Source organism: Mustela nivalis, assembly GCF_964662115.1.
Source record: "Mustela nivalis genome assembly, chromosome: 15".
Lineage (NCBI taxonomy): Eukaryota > Metazoa > Chordata > Mammalia > Carnivora > Mustelidae > Mustela > Mustela nivalis.
The window spans coordinates 51,293,152-51,314,298 of record NC_139034.1 but is presented as its reverse complement, the minus strand read 5'-3'; positions in this window follow the sequence as shown (position 1 = coordinate 51,314,298).

Genomic DNA, 21,147 nt, shown 5'->3' with positions numbered 1-21,147 from the left:
AAATAAATAAATAAAATCTTTACCAAAAAAAAAAAAAAAAAAAAAAGAAAGAAAGAAAGAAAAAAAAAAAAAAAAAAAGAAATTCCTTAGTGGGTTACACGTTACAGAGTTTTACTTGCTCCCAGTGTCTTACCACAGATAAATTCCTCCTTTTATTATTACATGAAAATGTAGTGGCAAAACTGAAATTTCCTCCTTCCTAGAGAGTATGTCAACAGATGGGAGGCATCCATGGCTTTCTAGGAAGTTGATCCCTATAAATTGTAGAAGTGGGCAAAGTGTTTGTCCAACTCTAATGCATAGTGATTTTTTTTCTTAACATTTGGTGGGGTAAAAATAACTCCTCTAGTTATCATTTCTCTTCTTGCATTTGTGACAGCCCCATCATCAGTGACATGACATGAGTGTTCAGGGTGTCCATCAAGGGAAAATGCATTATTCATTTACATTATGAATGAACTTTTAAAACAAAAATGTCATAGATGGTCTGCAGAAACTGAAGAAAATATATCTAGTTATACAAAGAAGCACTGATTGATATATAATGCCATCTTTCACATTTTTCATACATGATTTATTAGTTACAATAGTATTGCACGTGCATTTTTGTTTTAAAACAAGATACCTTTTACTACAAGGGACAAGACAGGCACACATGTGTACACATCAATGAACATTTATATACACCAGCTATTTATTATTAATACAATGTCTTCTGTAAGGATATTCTGGTAATGAAAATAGAGAGCATCTAAATTACCTAAATCCTAAATTTTGACAACCTCCTTTTGACAAAGAATATTGTCTTTCTAGTTTAATAGTGAAAATTAAGTTTTAGTGGCTAACTTTCCAATTATGATAGGAGTATTACTGAGATGTAATAGACTCCTGCTGATATGCACACTCTATAAGGATACAGAACTCAAGTCTTCTTGAATAAGTTATTTAATTATCAATCTTTTTCTTTTTCATTTCAATAAGAACTGTGTTGTGAATTTCATCAGACAAGTAAATCTAACAGATTGTATACATATATTTTTCAGATACATATGGATACAGTATACATAATATACACATATATTTAATAAAAATAATAATAAAATTAACTCCAATGGGGCACCTGGTTGGCTCAGTCGGTTGAACATCTGCCACCTGCTCAAGTCATGATCCCAGTGTCCCGGGAGAGAGTTCCACAACCGGCTCTCTGCTCAGCAGGGAGTTTGCTTCTCCCTCTGACCATCCTCCCCGTCCCCACCTTGGGCTTTCTCTTTCTCTCACTCTCTCTCTCTCCCTCAAATAAATTAAATCTTTTTTAAAAAATTTAATTCTTATGTACCCACTATCATTTGAAGAATTAGAACCAAAATGGGAAGAGTTAGGGAAAAAATGCTTAAAGTTTGAATAAAGGTCCCTCAGATAGGTTTTTTTAAGTTAAGGGAAAAAACACAGAAGCTGGGGTTTCCCAAGTATCAGTGAGTTTGGCTAAACTTTATTAAGTTTTAATAAGCATCATTTTTTCCAACTTCATTAGCTTCTAAACTTTGGGTTATTTCTAATATTTTTTTAAATTTTTAAGGATTTCTTTGAGGTTTAAAAAAAAAAACCTTACTCAACTAAATAATAATAGAAGTAATGGTTTTTTGCTCTTTTTATCTTCCACCCCAGGCACCAGGTAGGGAACAGTCACCACAAAGCACTAGGAATTATGGAAATTGTAAACCAGATTAGTTCTGGAATCCAAGGGGCATAAAATAAGGGTCAGATATGGAGATTACTCTTTCAGCCTGGTAGCCAGTGTCCTTTACCATATTTCTTTATCATCCTTCTCCCAAAGTTTCAATTTAAATATCATCTTCTCCATAAAGCTAGCTTTATCCTCTTAGTAAGAAACTATTAGTTCCTGACATGAGGAATGGAGTCTAATTCATCACTGTGTTACTTCTTGCCTTTTCCATTATAATTGTTCATTTGATTTAGGGTCTTTATACATGAGTTCCTAGCAGCCTAAGTTTCTAGCTTTCAGAGTATAGATAGAGTATTAGTGCTTGTTTTGGTGTGGAATCCATGTATATCTTTCTGTTCTTTTATCTTATAAATAAAAATTATATGCATAGTTGTTTTGTGTCTATCCTTCCCACTACTCTGTGATTTTCATGAAAATAGCAACCATATTATTTTGATCAACACTTCACTTAACACAGTATCTTGTGTTCGGTAAATACAGTATTTGCTGAATGGATGAACTTAGGGTCAGGATGGTATCTTGCAAGGACAGCAGGAGATACACAATTCCTCAGAGATCAAATGCTTAACCTTAAGAAACTGCTGAGATATGTATATGAAACCACTTTCTATCATACCCATCTGCTTTTCAATAGCTAAGTCATTTGCAAATCTTTTAGTAAAGTTTTTGTTTATTTGTTTTGAAGACTGGAAAATCAAAGTAGCATGGTAACAAGGAACCATGGACTCTTCCAAACCTTTATTAAAAGATAAGTCCAGAGAATCAAGTAATGGAGAGGGAGGAAAAAGAGAAAGAAAATGGCTTTGGACTAATAAGGATAGGAGTGGCATTCTGCCTGTTCAGAAATAGGACTTAGGAGTGTGTGGTAAACTCTCTGGTAGCTGCTGATACATGAGAGGTCTTATATAACTATGTGAACTCTCAAAAAACTAGACCTCAGAAACTGGCCTTGTCAGTTTCTGCAGAGTTGCCCATGCCTTTGGGTAAATGTTGGCAGAGCACCCTGCAGATTCAAGGGTACTACAACTGAACCAAGAGGATATCAGCAGTCAGTCCTGATTTTTCACTTCTGGGAAAATATTTTTAGTACATCTGGCACAAACTGACAAACAAGAAATCATGACAGCTTTCCAGGTCAGGCAGAGAAAGGCATATTGTCCAACATAAAAGGTACCATCCAAAATAGGGCCATTAGTAGTGGAGAAACATAAGTGTTACATACTTATAGTTATTGCTTAATTACAGTGAGTTACCATTTCAGTCCATTTAAAGCTCTTTTATCTTACAATCCACATTGTGCTTCCCATGAATTTCTTTTAAAATATTTATTTTGAAAATTATCTTTATTAACATTTACTATGACAAATATATCCTCATGTAAAGCTTTAATTTAAAATTGTGATCTTTCTTTGGGCCTCAATTTATGTTATAGCTATTTTATCGAACCTCTAATGGAAATTACAAAGATCCTGTTTGTTTTGGATATATCAACCTCTCCTCATACATGTTTATAGGAGAGACCTTATATGAACTATACAACCTGAAAAACCACCATTAGAATAGAAAATTCTACTACAAAAATTACTCCTACACAGTTCAATTTTCTTGTCTTTAGATCATTTATTTAACTCTATAAAATCCTCATGTTTATTCTATTCAGTACAGTGGTATTTTCTTCTAGTTAAAACTTCTTTGTTAAATCATGAAGAACTTTTTTATTGGATAGCCTTATTTTGCCCTTCAGAATCCCCTCTTCTAAGTCTGTGACCCTGAGGTTCTTACTCTACATGCTTTTTCATGAATCATTTGGGAAAATTTCCAAGAGTGTTGAAGCACAGCCAGAAAGCTGAGGAAATGTTGAAGAGCACTGGAGAAAAACTGCTGGGAAGGTCAGAAGAATGTCAGAGAAGGTCGGGAAACATCAAACCCAGAAAGGCTCTAAATACATGCCTTGAGGTCAATATCATGTCACAGCCAAAACTTCAAAAATGCCAAGGTTAGAAAATACTTTGCATTATTTTTTCTATCCCTCTTCATTAGTTTGGCCTTCCTAACTTATACTATTAAGGAGACAAATAGTACAGTAATAGAACTATATTAGCAAGAATGTTATGGTCAGGTAACAATTCCTTAACAATAAGCATATCAGCTACCAAGCAGTGAGAATCCTCTGTGTTAAGCATTCTATTGATCACTTCACATATATAATCTCATTTGATTTCCCCAACAATTCCATGGCAGTACAATTCCACTTTTCTGATACAGAATCTAAAAGTCAAAGAAATTATATTAATTTAGTAGGGTCACTCAACCAATGAATGAAATTCAGAAACAGATGTATCATCATTGTATTATGGCAGTGACCTTTGTTATTGTCTAACACCGTGAATATAAATGATTACTAATTAACTGTAAGCATAATTTTTTTCTCTTTTAAGCCAGACTTTATCACAAAAAGATAATATTCACCTTATGGTCTATTGAAAGGCTAATATACTTAATATATTTTATCCAATATACATCATCTTTTTTTTTTTAAGATTTTATTTATTTATTTATTTGACACACACAGAGAGAGAGATCACAAGTATACAGAGAGGCAGGCAGAGAGGGGGGGGGGGGAAGCAGGCTTTCCACTGAGCATAGAGCCCAATGTGAGGCTCGATCCCAGGACCCTGAGATCATGACCTGAGTCAAAGGCAGAGGCTTAACCCACTGAGCCACCCAGGTGCCCCTAATATACATCATCTTATAGAAGGCTTTCTCTTTTGTTCATTGTAATCAATTTTATTTTTCAGTTTACCAGCATAACACAGCCTTATCTCTGGAAAGAATGTTAAATTCATTTGAAAATTTGAAATTTTGTTATAATTATTATAAAAAATATTTCAACCAGTATCATCAGTAATTACAAACAGATCTACTGAGAGTCACATGGTGAAACAAGATAGTCCATTCAACTATAGATTCATGAATGCCATGGTTCATAGGAATTAACACAACAGAGCAATGTCTTTGAGCTATGAGATTTATGAAGTTTTTAAAAAGCTCTATTCTGATCTGATCTGAACAGATCTATTTTTATTGCTGAAATAGTATGGACTCATATTTATTCTACTTGCACTTGCATTACTGATGCATAATTTTAAATATCTTAAACCATTAAATACTATGTTAAAATGATAAATTTATCATTTCTTAAAGTTTTATATATTGAAGTAGCAAGGAAATGGAATAGATTTTCATAAATCAACTGCCCACCAATATGATTTAATTCCTCTAAATGATATTTGATTTCAGTTTAAAGATTCTCAATATATACTATATTCCATACACTACTGCATTTCTTAGGGAAAAGCACAAATAAATATATGGTACTTGCCTCTAAAAAGCTTTTATACTAAAATGGAAGACAGGTGATAGGGGATTTTTTTTTTTAATGTAATAAATCACATAGTAATGCAGATTCTATAAGAAATGTTACCACATGCTAGGGGCTAGGAACTTAATTTTAGGGATTTGGATCCCTTTCCAGCTGCCTTCCAGAATAAATTGATAACATGTTATTTATTGTTTTTTTTTTAATATTCTATACACAACTAGCTACTGATACTGTTATGTTCCATAATGACCAGACAGATAAAATTATTTAATTTGTGCACTGCAATAACAAATAGAACAGATTTTTGGACACAGTGAGGGGAAGTGTATCTACTATATCCACCACTAGAACCCTATACTTATCATAGTGCTTAGATAAGGTCAGTGATCAGGAGATACTTTCTGAATGGAAAAAAGAAGGAATGAATTGAAACTATCAAAATAGTAATCTCTCGGGGCACCTGGGTGGCTCAGTGGGTTAAGCCTCTGACTTTGGCTCAGGTCATGATCTCAGGGTCCTGGGATCGAGCCCCACATCGGGCTCTCTGCTCAGCAGGAAACCTGCTTTCCCCCTCTATCTCTGCCTGCCTCTCTACGTGCTTGTGATTGCTCTGTGTCAAATAAATAAATAAATAAAATCTTTAAACAAAAAGAAATCTTTTTAAAAAAAATAGTAATCTCACCTCAAAATCTCACCCTCTTGATGGAAAGAGCTTAGATAATGAAATACTCTTAATAGGTGGAGTTTCCTCTTATTTCTTTCAATTGTTAAAAAAAAAAAGAACAAATCTTTAATACTTACACAGATAGAATTATTATGCTAATATATGTGACAGTCAAATGATAATAGAGAAAAGTCACTAAACATATATGTGTAATAAGTGACAAATGATTGGAAACACTCTTAAAAATTATACAGAACTATTGAAGATTTTACTTGCAAGATATGCTTTAAAATATTCTAAATATCCCAGAGAACTGAAAACAAAACAAAACAACAGTGCAATCTATACATGTTTGAGCAAATTCTTTTACAAAACCCAGAGTCAAAGATATATTTTATGAAGGGCATAAGTCATTCCTGGGTGTAGAAGAAAATGAAGAACCCAAATTTTTTTCCTTGTTTTATTCTTAACATTTCAACCAGTAGAATATTACAGATCATTGGTAATGGCTTAAAGTTGAATTATTAGACTCATTTTGCTCCAGGCTCACTATCTTTTGTTCTACTCCTCCAAGTCTCATGCTTTCTCTTATTTCTAAATCCTTGTATGTGGCTCTATGATAAAACTTCCCTTGATTCCTTCACTGATTTAACTACACTTTTCCTCTAAATGTCAAGACAAACATAACCAAGAAAAATTTTGATCTGGATTAGCTCTCCATGATTTAAACACTCATAACACCACAAAATATTCATAGCATGTATCATAGTTTCTGAAATACATATTATTTGCTTACTCAGGTAATCAGAATCTCTCTTCTACAAGCTTTAAGTACTGTGGGAACAGAGATGATACAGTAGGTAGAGTAATCATCCACGAAGATGTCCAAACCTTTTAGTATGTTACATGGCAAAGGGGAATTAAAATTGCAAATAGAATTATGCCTGTAATCAGCTGATGTTAAAATAGGGAAATTGTTCCAGATTATCAAGGGGTGAAAGTCATGTAATCACGAATGTCCTGATCAGTGAAAGAAGGAGGTGGGAGAATCAGTGTCAAAATGATTCAATGGGAGAAAGACTAAACCGAACACTGCTGGTTTGAAGATGCAAGCTATCATGAGCCAAAGAATATGAGTAGCTTTTAGAAGGTGGAAAACATAACAAAATGGGTTTTCCTCTAGTGCCTTAGGAAGGAATGCAGCTCAGCCAACAACTTTGCTTTAAACTACAAAAGTAAAAGATACATTTTGCTGTTTTTAGCAATTAAGTATGTTGTAATTTGTTGCAGCAGTCATACAAAGCAAACAAGTATTCTCAGAATCTAGGGCATGCCTGGCTCCCGGTGTTTGATACAATTTGTTTAATAAACACATAGATAATGAGCTTGAGGAATGTGCTATATCTTTTGCATGGTATTAAGGTCCCAATATTTTCTTCTCATTTTATTTATAAATTAATTGAGTCACGAGAAATTAAAAACACACACACACAAAATTCTACAATCAGTATTTTGGGGTTGGGAAATTATAGGTCACTTTCTAAAGTCTGCATGTATGGAAGATGTAGAATGAGAGTCTGCACCACCCACCTTCACCAGACTTTGTATGAACTTTTGTTTCGGCTCCCTGAGTGTGGGCAGTGAGTTCATGTGAGGGAGATATAACTGGCCAAGTACTGGAAACTTTTTCAGAAGCCAGATGTGATAGAATTTTTTTTTAATTTAATTTAATTTTTTTCAGTGTTCCAAAATTCATTGTTTATGCACCAAACCCAGTGCTCCATGCAATACACTTTTGCCTCAAATTAAATGACTCCTAGTATTTTGGAGTGACTATATTGCAACTTCTTATTTCACTTGTGTTTTCTTATTTACCACAGTTCTGTGGGCCACCTATTTCTAACCCTATTTTCATGTCATTAATTCAGGCTCAAAACATCTAATAAGGGTTGGTCCTGATAACAATGTGTGAAAGAAATGTAGAGGTGGTAGGAGCATCCCAGCTCAGTGGGGAAGAGTATTTTGTCCCCACCATTAAAAAAATTAGCCTGTGCATGATGATAAAAAGCAGGCCAGCTTTTTATTGGCTTGACTATTTTTAGCTTATCTGCAGACAGTGCTCTCCCCCGCCTCCTCTCAGTGGCACTATGATGTAGAATTTAAATCCAGGCTCACTAAATTCAACATCCAGTTTTCTTCACTCATAATCACGTCTTCTTTCTGGAATTAGGCTGATTGTGTTTTATATTCTTTTCAAATTTGAACTTGCCCTTTTTCTGCCTCAGTCTCATTACCTATAAAAAGAGGTCAGCAACTGTATATACCTCAAAGGTTACTGTTGGATTCAATGTATGGGGAAAAAAAATGCTTAGAATAATATCTGTCTTAGAAAAGTCTTCTGTATATGTTAGCTCTTTTAAAAGCTCCAAAATTGTCTCTGGAAAATCTTCTCAGGGAGATATAGGGTGAGGTCAGAAGAAATATTTGGCTAAACTACATGAGGTGATTGATGAAATAATCCTATGAAGTATGAGTAATAATAGTTTATCCAACACAACTTCTAAAAAATGAGTTGGATTAGCTAGAAGTTTTAATTTGCTATCCAGTATATTCACATTTTAGAACAAAGCTAATTTCATTTGAGCCAAATAACTGCATTGAGCTCTGTTTGTTGAACTATGCAAACTGGGTTCAAATCCCAACTCTACTACTACTATATGTGTAACTTTGGGCAAGTTAATTCGCCTTTTGATGCCTCTATTATGTCACCTGTAAGAAAGGAATAATGATAATATTGACCTCACAGGATTATTTAGTGTTAAGAAGTTCATACTTGAAATGTACTTAAAATAGCAACTGTCATATAAGTGTCATAATAGTTACTACATATTATTTTTTTATAATATCCCAAGGTGATCTTTCAACAAATCTTAATTATTTGGGTTCTTTTTAAATTTTTAAATTAAATTCCAGTTAGTAAACATACAGTGTAATATTAGTGTAATATAGTGATTCAACACTTCCATAAATCTCTCTGCTCATCACAAGTTCACTCCTTAATCCCCATCACCTAAAAAACAATGGTTAGCAATGTCTTAACTGTATGCATGCTGTCAGGCCCAGGGGTCTCTTCCATCCTTCTAAAGGGGAGTGCTAACCTTTCTCTGTTTCCACATAACATAAAATCTTACTTGAACACTAGATGCATCATTTTATTTCATAGCGAGTTCTAATGGTTCAAATACCTAAAACAACAAAGTAAACAGGCATATACTCTTCAGAGCCAAGGTCACTTACCATAAAGCAGACTCAAGAAATAATACTTACTTTACATATTCACTAGCTAGCTGACCTAAAAAAGATAATTTTAAAGGTTTTGTTGTCGAAATGACAAAGTTAAAACCATGGCAGTGGAATGTTTGTGAAGACTTTTGTTTCATTTTCTGCTAAATGAAAATAACTTTCAAAAAGTTAAGTGGAATGCTTTTATTTGTTTCCTGTCACACATTCTAAATGGCCTTTAAAAGTCAGTAGCTGTTACTCAAGAATAATGAGGTATATTATTCTCTCAATGCACATGTAAATCTCCAATTAACACTAATGGGATTTGTGGCAATGAAACAAAAGGGAAACCTACATCAGTGTCTCAAAATAATCTTTATTTTTGATATCTACCTTTTTACCATGGAAGTGCAGTCAAGCATAAATAAACAAATTAGTATTAAGCATCAGTTTGACACTTCCATTCAGTTGACATTCTGAAATACTGTCTGTAAATAGTGATGTGTTTTAAAGCAGAGATGTGGCTTTAGATTTTAGTTAACGATTTATATGTCCCTCCCTCTTCTGCCATTAATACTAAAATTATTTTTTAAAAAAATCATGTACATTCCTAATAGTACTTGAGAAATAGAAAAAAATGAATTTTTAAAATATGTGTTGCAAAACATCTATAAGAAGAGTATTTCAGAAGATTATCCTTTTCATGCATGTACACATCTAGAATCTTAATATCTCTTTAAGACACAATCATCTATCCTTCTTTAGTAAATATTTCTTAGATTTCTATAATTTTAGTCTTAAACATATAGTGAAATCTTCCTAGAAGACAACTTTTAAGTGGAAAAGTGAAATACCATCAAGATACTACTGAATTGAAATAGCAACTTAAAGAATATATATTTTTGTGTATTGTGAAACCACCAGAAAAAAGTTATGAGAGCACAACTGAAATAATTATTTTTAACTAGTCTGAATATAGAATGATCTACAGGGACTCTAGCCACAGATCTTTGGTAAAATTTGAATCTTTAAGAAATTCTACAGACATTAGACTGCACAGTGAAAGTGTAAATCCCCATGTAGAAAGAACAAATAAGCCCAATAGAATTGAATAAAAAAATAATAAACTGTAATATAATATTCCGAAAGTACATGTTGATATAGCCAAAACTGATTAATTTGCTATGCCATCATTTATGTCTGAATGCCCGAATAAACTCATCTAGAAAAACTATTTAAAGCAAATATAGCAAGTAAAAAGTTTACCAAAACATAGGAAAAATATGTTTCCTGACTAATAAAACAGAACATTCTCCTCTAAAAATCTTGGCTAATAAAGTAAAATGGCTTTCAAACTGAGCTATTTATCTAACACCTACTCATCCAGAATGTAATCATGTCTAAACAAGGGCTATAAATTCTTTTCAAGGAAAAGAGAAGTTGACATTTTAAGAAGCTAACCTATTAAAACAACAGGTATGTTTTGTTTTACATGCCCATTCATCTAAGAAAAATTTATTCACTTCTTAGATATTAGGCTTGGAGGAGTACCCAAACCACAGCAGGCACTTGATAAATATTTTCTGAACAAATACATTAATTAACTAAATTTTCAGAAATCCTATTTGCAACATCAGAAATGTATTTAAGTCTCTCCTGTACTATGACTCTCAATGTCAAGCATTAAAGTTAAGACATACTAGTTGATTTTATAAAGTTAAAAGTGTGATTGGATATATTGGGGTGCCCGGGTAGCTCAGCTGGTTAAGTATCCAACTCTTGATTTCAACTCAGGTTCATGATCTCAGGGTCCTGAGATGGAGCCCTGCACCAGGCTCCAGGCTGACCGAGGATCCTGCTTTAAGATTCTCTCTCTCCCTCAGCCCCTCCCTCTCTCTCTCACAATAATGATGATAATAATAATAATAATAATAATAATAAAGGTGTGATTGGATATAAAGGAAAAAACAAATTACTATGATTTAATATAATAAGCATGATGCATAATATGGTAAATGACATTTGAACAGATTAATGTCATTCCATAATAGAACATGCATACAGAAAGACTATCACTGAATAAAATATTAAGATTTACTTTAAAACACGTTTTACTTGATTACCTTGTTAATTCATCTTTATATAATAATAATCAGATTGTATCAATGAATATTTTTAGGAAGTCTGATAACAAAAAGAATACTAAAAATGGTTAATCACATCTTTGTATTCTTTTTGATTAATGAAAAGTAAAAAATATAACCTACAGTGTTTCAAAAGTTATACAAATAAAATGATATTTATTTGTTCAACCTAATGATTATCTTATCATGAAATTAGCAATTGGCACTCATTTCGTTGATGATACTGCCAGTTTTATCAGGTGGAATGTTGGTTAGTCACAGTACAGTGGAGTATAAGATTATTTCTGCTTTTTGTGTGATCATATCCATGATAACTGGGATTTTATTTACATGTGACTGGTAGACAGAATTGTTTCACATTGACTTATCACCATATGGATTGTTAGCTTCTTGTCTTCTAACATACTAATCCTGACTGATAACATGTTATCTATGCAATGGTTGTATCACTCCACGTGGTGGTAGGTCATCAGGGTCCACTGGACCCAATTTTAGAATTTTTTTTTTTCTGGAAAAGTTCTAACTCTACATAAGATGTCATCTTTTATGATATTTTTTTCTTTCTTAGCTCTCCTCCAAAGAATAGGAAATTTATTATTTTTAATTGAATAAAACTCATTCTATTCCATAATTAAAATATATATTCACTGCATCTTTTTATAAATCTAACATACACATTGGATCTTAGTTACCTTATATAGTTTACCTATGCGTTTGAAATATGCAGGTAGGTCCACATATACACAGATTTTTTTTAATAAATATAGTACAGTACTATAATGGAGTTTCTCTTCCTCATGATTTTCTTAATAATGTTTTCTTTTCTTTAGCTTGCTTTATTTATTTATTTATTTTTAAGATTTTGCTTATTTGACAAATAGAGATCACAAGTAGGCAGAGAGACAGACAGAGAGAGAGGAGGAAACAGCCTCCCTGCTAAGCAGAGAGCCCGATGTGGGACTTGATCCCAGGACACAGGGATCAGGACCCAAGCTGAAGGCAGAGGCTTTAACCCACTGAGACACTCAGGTGCCCCTGGTTTGCTTTATTTTGTGAATACAGTATATAATAAATCTAACATCCAAAACATCTGTTAATTAACTGTGTTATCAGTAAGGCTTCTGGTCAATAGCAGACTATTAGCAACCAAGTTTTTGAGGAGTCCAAATTTACACACATATTTTTGACTGCACAGAGGGTCAGCACTAGCAACACCCCTGTTGTCCAATGGCCAACTGTATTTTGCATACATTGAAATGTTTTTTGTTAAATTTTCCTAACAATTACTTCATCATTGCTCATTTATTATTCCAAACTATGTTAAAATAAATCTACAAAATAAGGGAACAGAAGAATGATAAAATCACCTACAAAGATAAAATAAGAAACTGACCATCTTTCAGCTTTCTTAGCATATTGCTAAAATTATTGCATCACCTTCCAAGAATGTATTATAGTCTGCCTTTAGATTTCACTAGCTAAGTTCAAAATTCATAATGTCTCAATTTATCCTTTAGGGGTGCCTGGGTGGCTCAGTCAGTTAAGCATCTTACCTTTGATATCAACTCAGGTAATGATCTCAGAGTTCTGGGATTGAGCATTGTTGGTCTCTCTGCTCAGCAGGGAGTTTAGTTTGCTTGTCTCCCTCTCCCTTTCCCCCTCCCTGCCCCCACTCTCATGTTCTCTCTCTTTCTCTCTTTATAAAATAAATAAATCTTGGGGCACCTGGGTGGCTCAGTGGGTTAAAGCCTCCGCCTTCAGCGTGGGTCATGATCCCAGGGTCCTGGGATTGAGCCCTGTATCCGGCTCTCTGCTCAGTGGGGAGCCTGCTTCCTCCTCTCTCTCTCTGCCTGCCTCTCCACCTACTTGTGATCTCTCTCTCTCTCCCTCTCTGTCAAATAAATAAATAAAATTTAAAAATAAATAAATAAATCTTAAAAAAAAAAAACCCACAAAGTTTTAATTTTCCTTTCAATAGTAAGGAAAAGAAAACTGAAAGAAGACATTTTACAATTATTATATGATTCAAAATGAATGCAAAATTATTCAGAACAGCATGGTTGACATTAATCATACTAAGGAAACTGATCATATAATTCTCTAAATCATATAGTGAATAACTAAGGACAAAAACAAAATGTGGTATTTACTTCCAGTTAGTGACACTCAATAGGAAGAAATTCATCATGCCAAGGACCATTCTATTTTCCCAAAAGAATATGTGACAATATTCATTCATTTATATTTCTCTTGGTATTCTGAGGGCTAAATAACCACTATCTAATCCCAGGAAGTCATAGATGAACTGCCCAATACTGGATATTTCATAGATGCTATCTAAAAAAATTGGGGATGTTTTATGTATCTTATAGGCATTCAGACTCATAAACATCCATACAATAATGAAGTCACAAAAACTCTCAGAAGTTTCTCAGAAGCTTCTCAATAGGCTTAGTATAGAAATGATTATGTGCCTAAAAAAATATATCCTTCTTTTTTTCTATCTATCAATATTTTATTTATTTACTTATTTACTTATTTTCTTATTTTTAGAGAGGGAGCAGGGGGAGTAGCAGAGAGATGGGGAGAGAGAGAACCTTAAGCAGGCTGACTTCCAGTGTGGAGCCCAACTCAGGGGTAGATCTCACAACTCTGAAATTAGGACCTGAGCCGTAATTGAGAGTCAGATGTTTAACTGACTGTGCCACCTAGGCACTCCACCCTATTACCCAATGGTAAATAAAATAAATGCTAATTTTATTATTTTTTTTCTTAAACAAATAATTTAATAAAATTATTAAGTTTTCTAGCAAAATCAGATTTTCCCCCATTAATTTTCAACAGTCTCAAAAAAAGGCACTCTTCATGGATAATGGATTTCAGCTGTGAAAAAAATCAAGGAAAAAGAGGGAAAACATAAAGAAAAAGATATATTAAGATGTCAAACTGACAGTAAATCTGTCCTAGCAGGGTTTTAGGAGTTATTGTTCACTGTATATTTTTCCAAAAATATGGAAATATTGACTTTTATGAATATTCGGGGAAAAAATCCAACTTCATTGACTTTTCAGAAAAAAATATGTTAAGGTTATTGGTTAATAATTATAGAGATTATGAAATTATATAACAACCAAAGTATTTTTCCAATCAAGATGCATGTAATTTCTGTGCAGTGCAAATGATAACTCCAAGAAGTTGCCTTCCCCAACTCCAAGACTAAATACCCAGCTGGATATCAATCAGTTTTATTTTTAACCCAGAAACTTATCCAAAAATTACTTTGTTAAATTACATGTAAATACCTAGTATCTTTAATGGTCTTTGAATGACTGAAAATCTTAACAGATATCCTATTAATGAATAACTTGAATAAAATTTAAATACATACTCATTACATATATTTAGAAGTTATGTTCTTAACTTTTGGAAAATTACACTTCAATAGTTTTAGAATTTGTTGTGTTAATACATCCAAGGGGAATAACCTGACAATCTATTTAAACAGTGTTGCTTAAAAAGTATATCTCATGGGCTGCTTACTCACTGAAACATATTTTCTTATCCCATTATGAATCCCAAGAAGCAGAACTTTAACTTTCTGTTTCTCTTTATTTTTTTCTTCTCTAATAATTTTGTATTTTGGTTTTTTAAAATAAATTGCCAATTTTAGACAATTATTTAATCACTTTAAATCTCATGTTTTCTCTTAATTTTCTCAAATTCAAGATGAGGGAAGTAGAGTAGCAATTCAGAAGATGGCCCAAGGACCAGCAACATCAACATTATATGCAAATTCATTAAAAAGGTAATATTTCATTTCCACCTCTCAACTACTGAATCAAAAGATGTATTTTTTCAAAATCTTCAAGTGATTTATATGCATATTAAATTTTAAATAACTTAAACTAAATTACTCTAAGCCAACTTTTTGCTCCCTTTTCTGAAAATATAAAAATATTTTCAAGATATTACCAATGTTATAATATTAGCAACACTTAATACTTTAAACTTTACAGTTATATACCATTCTAGTTATTGATTGCTAATTTACAATCTGCTATGAAGCATGGTGGAATGAAACAACTATTTTAGTCTTTTGGTAAGGAATTTAGACAAGATAGGGCAAAAATGCCTTGTTTCTGGGTGCTTGGGTGGCTCAGTGGGTTGAGCCTCTGCCTTTGGCTCAGGTCATGATCCCAGGGTCTTAGGATCGAGCCCCCGCATCGGGCTCTCTGTTCAGCAGGGAGCCTGTCTCTCCCTCTCTTTCTGCCTACTTATGATTTCTCTCTCTGTCAAATAAATAAATTAAAAAATAATGCCTTGTATCTGCTTTACAATGTTTGGGAACTTTGCCGTAAAGACAAACTTCTTGGGGATACTTGAATGAGTCATCTGTGAGATCCTTCACTCATAAGACTGGTACCTATACTAGAGTAACTAGAAGGTTAGGTGTATTTGAATTGTTTATGGAAATTATGTGAGGCCTCCCAAGAAACTCGAGCTTCTCACAATATTCTGACTGCTGGATGGTGAGTCTTCTGACATGACACCTCAGAGCTTGAAGAGAAAGTGTTCTTTTGAATTCAAGGGAAAAGCTAAATGATGGGTTTGGCCTTAGCTTTATTTCCAGTGTATTTAATGACTTCAAACATTGATACACTTTCCTAGTTTCAAGGAAAAAGGATATAAAGCCCCCATTTCCATAGAGAAGTGTCAAAAAATTTACAGCCAAGTTTTCAAATCTGTGCATTAATTATTTTGCATTTATGGAAATGCTTCTCAAAAATTTTCACCAAAATGACTCTTCAAGAAGAATGAACAGATAATTGTAGTAGTTCTGGAGGAAGTGACATCAGCAAGATGGTAGAATAGGAAGTTTCAGCGTTTGTTCTCACACAGAAACATTAATTAACAATGACATAAGGACTAAAATACTTTTATGAGAAGTTCAGAATCCAAGTTTAGAAGTTCAAGTAACTCCAACAGGCATAAAACCAAGAAAAACTGCACTAAAACAGACAAGAAGAATAATTTCACTTTACCCACATGAGCCCCTCCCTCAAAATGGCAAAGCTCAGTTTGGAGAAAAGCACCTTGAGGGTTTGTTTTTGTTTTGGTTTGTTTTAAGATTTTATTTACTTATTTGACGAAGAGAGAGAGAGATCACAAGCAGGCAGAGAGGCAGGCAGAGAGAGATGAGGAAGCGGGCTCCTCGCTGAGCAGAGAGCCTGATGGGGGACTGGATCCCAGGACCCTGAGATCAGGACCTGAGCCAAAGGCTCAGGTCAACCCACTGAGCCACCCAGGCACCCCAGCACCCTGAGCTTTGACTTCCTCCTTAAGATGAAGAGAGGGAATGATGGGATAAATGGCCATAGTCCCCTGCCTTCCAGTGGGCTTCCTAAGGGGATGGCTTCTATCTAATCTAAGATACAGGGTACTAAAGAATCAGCATTGTCTGAATCCTGGACAGCTAGAAATAAAGGAAAAGAAGTGGCAGGATTTTACAGAAATCTTGAGAAAGAACAAAGCTTGAGGTACCACACTTCTTAATTTATGGGAATCAAAACAGAATGTAACTGGCATTAAAAATAAATAAATAGGGGCACCTCGGTGGCTCAGTGGGTTAAAGCCTCTGCCTTCAGCTCAGGTCACGATCCCAGAGTCCTGGGATCGAGCCCCGCATCGGGCTCTCTGCTCGGCAGGGAGCCTGCTTCCTCCTTTCTCTCTGCCTGCCTCTCTGCCTATTTGTGATCTCGGTTTGGCAAATAAATAAATAAAATCTTTAAAAATAAATAAATAGAAACAAACAAACAAAAAACAGGCATATAAACCAATGGAGCAGAATGAAGCCCAGAAATAAACCTGTTCATGTAAGGATTTCCTGATCTTTAACAAGGGTGCCAAGAAACACAATGGGAAAAGATAATCTCTTCAATAAATGGTGTTGGGAAAACTGGATAGCAACATGAAAAAGAATGAAACTGAACCCCTATTTTACACTATAGACAAAAATAATTTCAATATAGATTAAATTAAAGTGAGATCGAGAACTGTAAAACACCTGGAAGAAAATATAATGGAAAAACTTCATGACTTTGTCGTGGCAACAGTTTCTTGGATATGACACCAAAATATAAGCAACAAAAGCAAAATTAGATAAATGGGATTGCAACTAAAAAGCTTCTGCACCGCAAAACAAACAACAGAATGAAAAGGCAACCTAAGAAATAGGAGAAATTACTAGTAAACCACATTTTTGAGAACAGATTAATACCCAGAATATAAAAGGGATTCATACAATTCAATAGCAAAATCATCATCATCATCGAATTAAAAATAAGCTGAGGACTTGAACAGACATTTCTCCAAAGAAAACCAAATGGTCAATATGTATTTAAAAAGATGAAAAGATGCTGAATATCACTACTTATCAAAGAATGTGAATCAAAGCCACAATGAAACATCCTTTCAAATTTGTTAGGGTGGCTATTATAAAAGTGATATATATCCATAAAAGTTCTGGTAAGAATGTAAAGAAATTAGATCCCTTGTATACTGTAAACTGGTATAGCCATTATGGAAAATAGTACAGAGCATTTCTTTAAAAATAAAAAACAGAATTACCATATGATACATCAATCCCATTTCTAGATACATATACCGAAGAATTGAAATCAGAACTGCAAGGAGGTATCTGCACTTCCGTGTTCACTGGAGTATTATTCACAACAGGTAAGACATGGAAACAAATGTCCATCAATGGATGAATAGATAAATAAAATCTGGTACACACATAAAGTGGACTATTACTCAGCCTGAATAAAAGAATACTATGTCATTTTTACCAACATGGGTGAAACTGCAGAACATTATTCTGATGGAATAAATAAGCCAGTCACAAAAAGACAAATACTTCATGATACTACTTATATAAGGAATCTAACATAGCTAATTTCGTAAAACAGAAAGAAAAATGACTGTCTAAGGGTAAGGGGAGGGAAACGGGCTGTTTTTTAATGAACATGAAGTTTCAGTTAAACGAGTGAGTAAGTTCTAGAGATCTACTACATAACATCATATAATTATACTATAATGTGCACTTTAATTTCCTTAATAGGGTAGATCTCACTATAAAAAAGTAAAATGAAGGGTGCCTGGGTGAGTTAGTTGGTTAAGCGGCCACCTTCAGCTCAAGTCATGATCCCAGGGTCCTAGGATCAAGCCCCACATTGGGCTCCCTGCTCAGCAGAGAGACTGCTTCTCCCTCTCCCTCTGCCTACTTCTGCTCTCTATCTCTCTGTCAAATAAATAAAATAAAATCTTAAAAAAAAAAAAGTAAAATGGAATAAACTAGCCTAGGTGAAGGAAACAGTGGCAGTTCTGAGACTATAATGTTACTCTAAAAGAAAATACTATCAAATGGTCTTGTTCTATTAAACTGTATAAAATGTCTACATCTCAATGCATTTTGTTTCCATGAATAATTTAGGAGCTATTCAGTTAAATTTCAGATAAATGACAAATGATTTTTTAGTGTAAGTATATGCCAAATATTGCAAAGAACATACTTATATTTTTTTAAAAGTTCATTATTAACCTGAAATTTAAATATAACTGAGTCCTATATTTTATTTACTAAATCTGGCAACCCTCGGTGCAATTTAGATGTATACCTTCTCCAGTCTTTTATTAATATTGATGTTTTAGGAAGATGTATCATATTTACCCATATTCTTCTCTTACCCTATGATCCAATATGGAGTATATACTAAGGTATATGCACATCAACTATTAGGTGTACCGCTGGTCACAAGACAAAGTAATAAACAATGAGTTCAAACAAGTAGCAAGCTAGTAGGGACTACACTTTGAGACAAGCGGTCTTTTCACATTTCTCCAAATTCTGTTTATCTGTAACCCTCCATGAAGATATTCTAATACTTACCTTTATAAAATTTAAAAATCCAGTCCTCAAAGATATTACTAATAATCACCCAGATATATAATCTGAACTTAGTGAATTTTGCTCTATATAAACCCTGTGGAGAACCATAGGATTCTTATGTCCAGAATAGCATGATTATATTCTTCCACCTCTGAGTCTTATACCCTCAATTAGATCCTATGAAGATAACTAGGAATTTAATAAACTTAACAAATTCTAGTTAAAAAATTAGAATTTATTTACAGATAAAAAAGAACAGGCAATCCCCAACATAACCTTATGTAACAGCCAGAGAACTAATTTTAATATGAATTTTTCCAGTCTGTGTTTGACTTCATTAAATCAGGTTTCCAACAAATTTTATTTTATGTTTTATTATCTTACTTTCAAACCTGTAACTAAATATTGTAAATATATGATGTTTAGCTGTGGAGGAAATCTAGCTGAAAATTTAGTGTACACATCCATCCATAGCATGACAAATATGCCTCTGTTTCCTTTCAAGAGAATCTGAGACAAGTTAAACCCTTCCCTTCACTAAATATAAGTGCCTAATACCTTCCATGTCTGATCTTGTGCATTAAAACCAGGTTACTCAACTGAAGCAAATCCACAGCTATGTTAATTTCTCTGAGGAAAAAAAAAAAAAGTCTGTTGTAGAAGATAAACCTTTTCCTACTTTTCCTTTTGCAGATCAAAGGAAAATACACCTTTTTATTTTTGAAAGCTGATATGAGAGAAAGAATTATAACCATATATTGTAAACTGCATATTAAATCACAGAGTTTTGAGAAGAAAACAAACCTTCTTCACTGCTTGCATTAACATTTCTACTGTTTGTACTTGAATATTTTTGCTGATGGGTTAGAAAATACTGTGAGTTATATATAGCTGAGTATCAAAGGAACGAAAATGATAGAACAAAACAAGAATTTCCGGAAAAACTGTCAGAAAATAGTGGCACTCGTTATCACAGAAGCAAACATTTTAGTACAGACATAACATGTTATTAGCCTTATTTTCTTTTTAACATAGCTCTATATATTTCCAAGGTGACTTAGAATTGTGATGTGATTAATTCTCATAAAATTATCATGGTGCCAATACATGTACATGTAATTTGTTAGCAATATTATGGTAGAAATTACCCTTGAATTTCCTACTTACCTCTGAAGTAGAATTTTTTTTTTGATTTTCACATTTAAAAACATGTTCTCTCAATCATAAACTAATAACAAATGCTTATAGGAAAGTAAGCATATAAAGCAAGATGCCTATTATTAGGTTTTAACAACACACCTTTTTTTTTTAATTACAAATTTGATAGAAATGTACTGAACATTGTGCTAGGTAAGAAACAAAATATTAAAGAAGTTATTTTAAGACATTCGCTAATAATGTTTACATAGGATTCAGAAAAAAATCATTATAAGGAGAGAAAAAAGAATACATGTAGACAGTCAAGTAAATAAAATGAGGTTTTTCCATTTAACAAATCATTTATTGGCAATGTACTGTAATTTGTGCTTTTTGTTCTTTTTTTGTACAGATAAATATAGTACTTTCGAATGGAAATTGGAAAGAGTTGATGACATGGAAAAGATAAAAAAAAAACATGGTGTGTACTGTAGCATAGTTACAACTATAAATAAAAGGTAATAAATGAGTTTAGTGCCCAATGGATTTGGGATGCAGAGTTGATGCTCAATATATATTTGTAGAAAAAAAGAAAGCACAGAGGAAGGAAGAAAAGGTTACGGCCCATGCCTGTAAGAGTTGTAGTAATTGTGTCCAGTATGCTACCATTCATTCCTGCTCTTTTAGTAGACACATGCTTTTCCTGCAATAAACATCATCTATTTGTCCACCCTCTGGATCTGCCCTGGCATGTGATTGCTCTGGAAAAAAATCAAATATGGTGGAAATAACCCCAGCTGATTCCAGGTCTAACCACTGAGAGGACTGGTATCTTCTTCCTTGCTG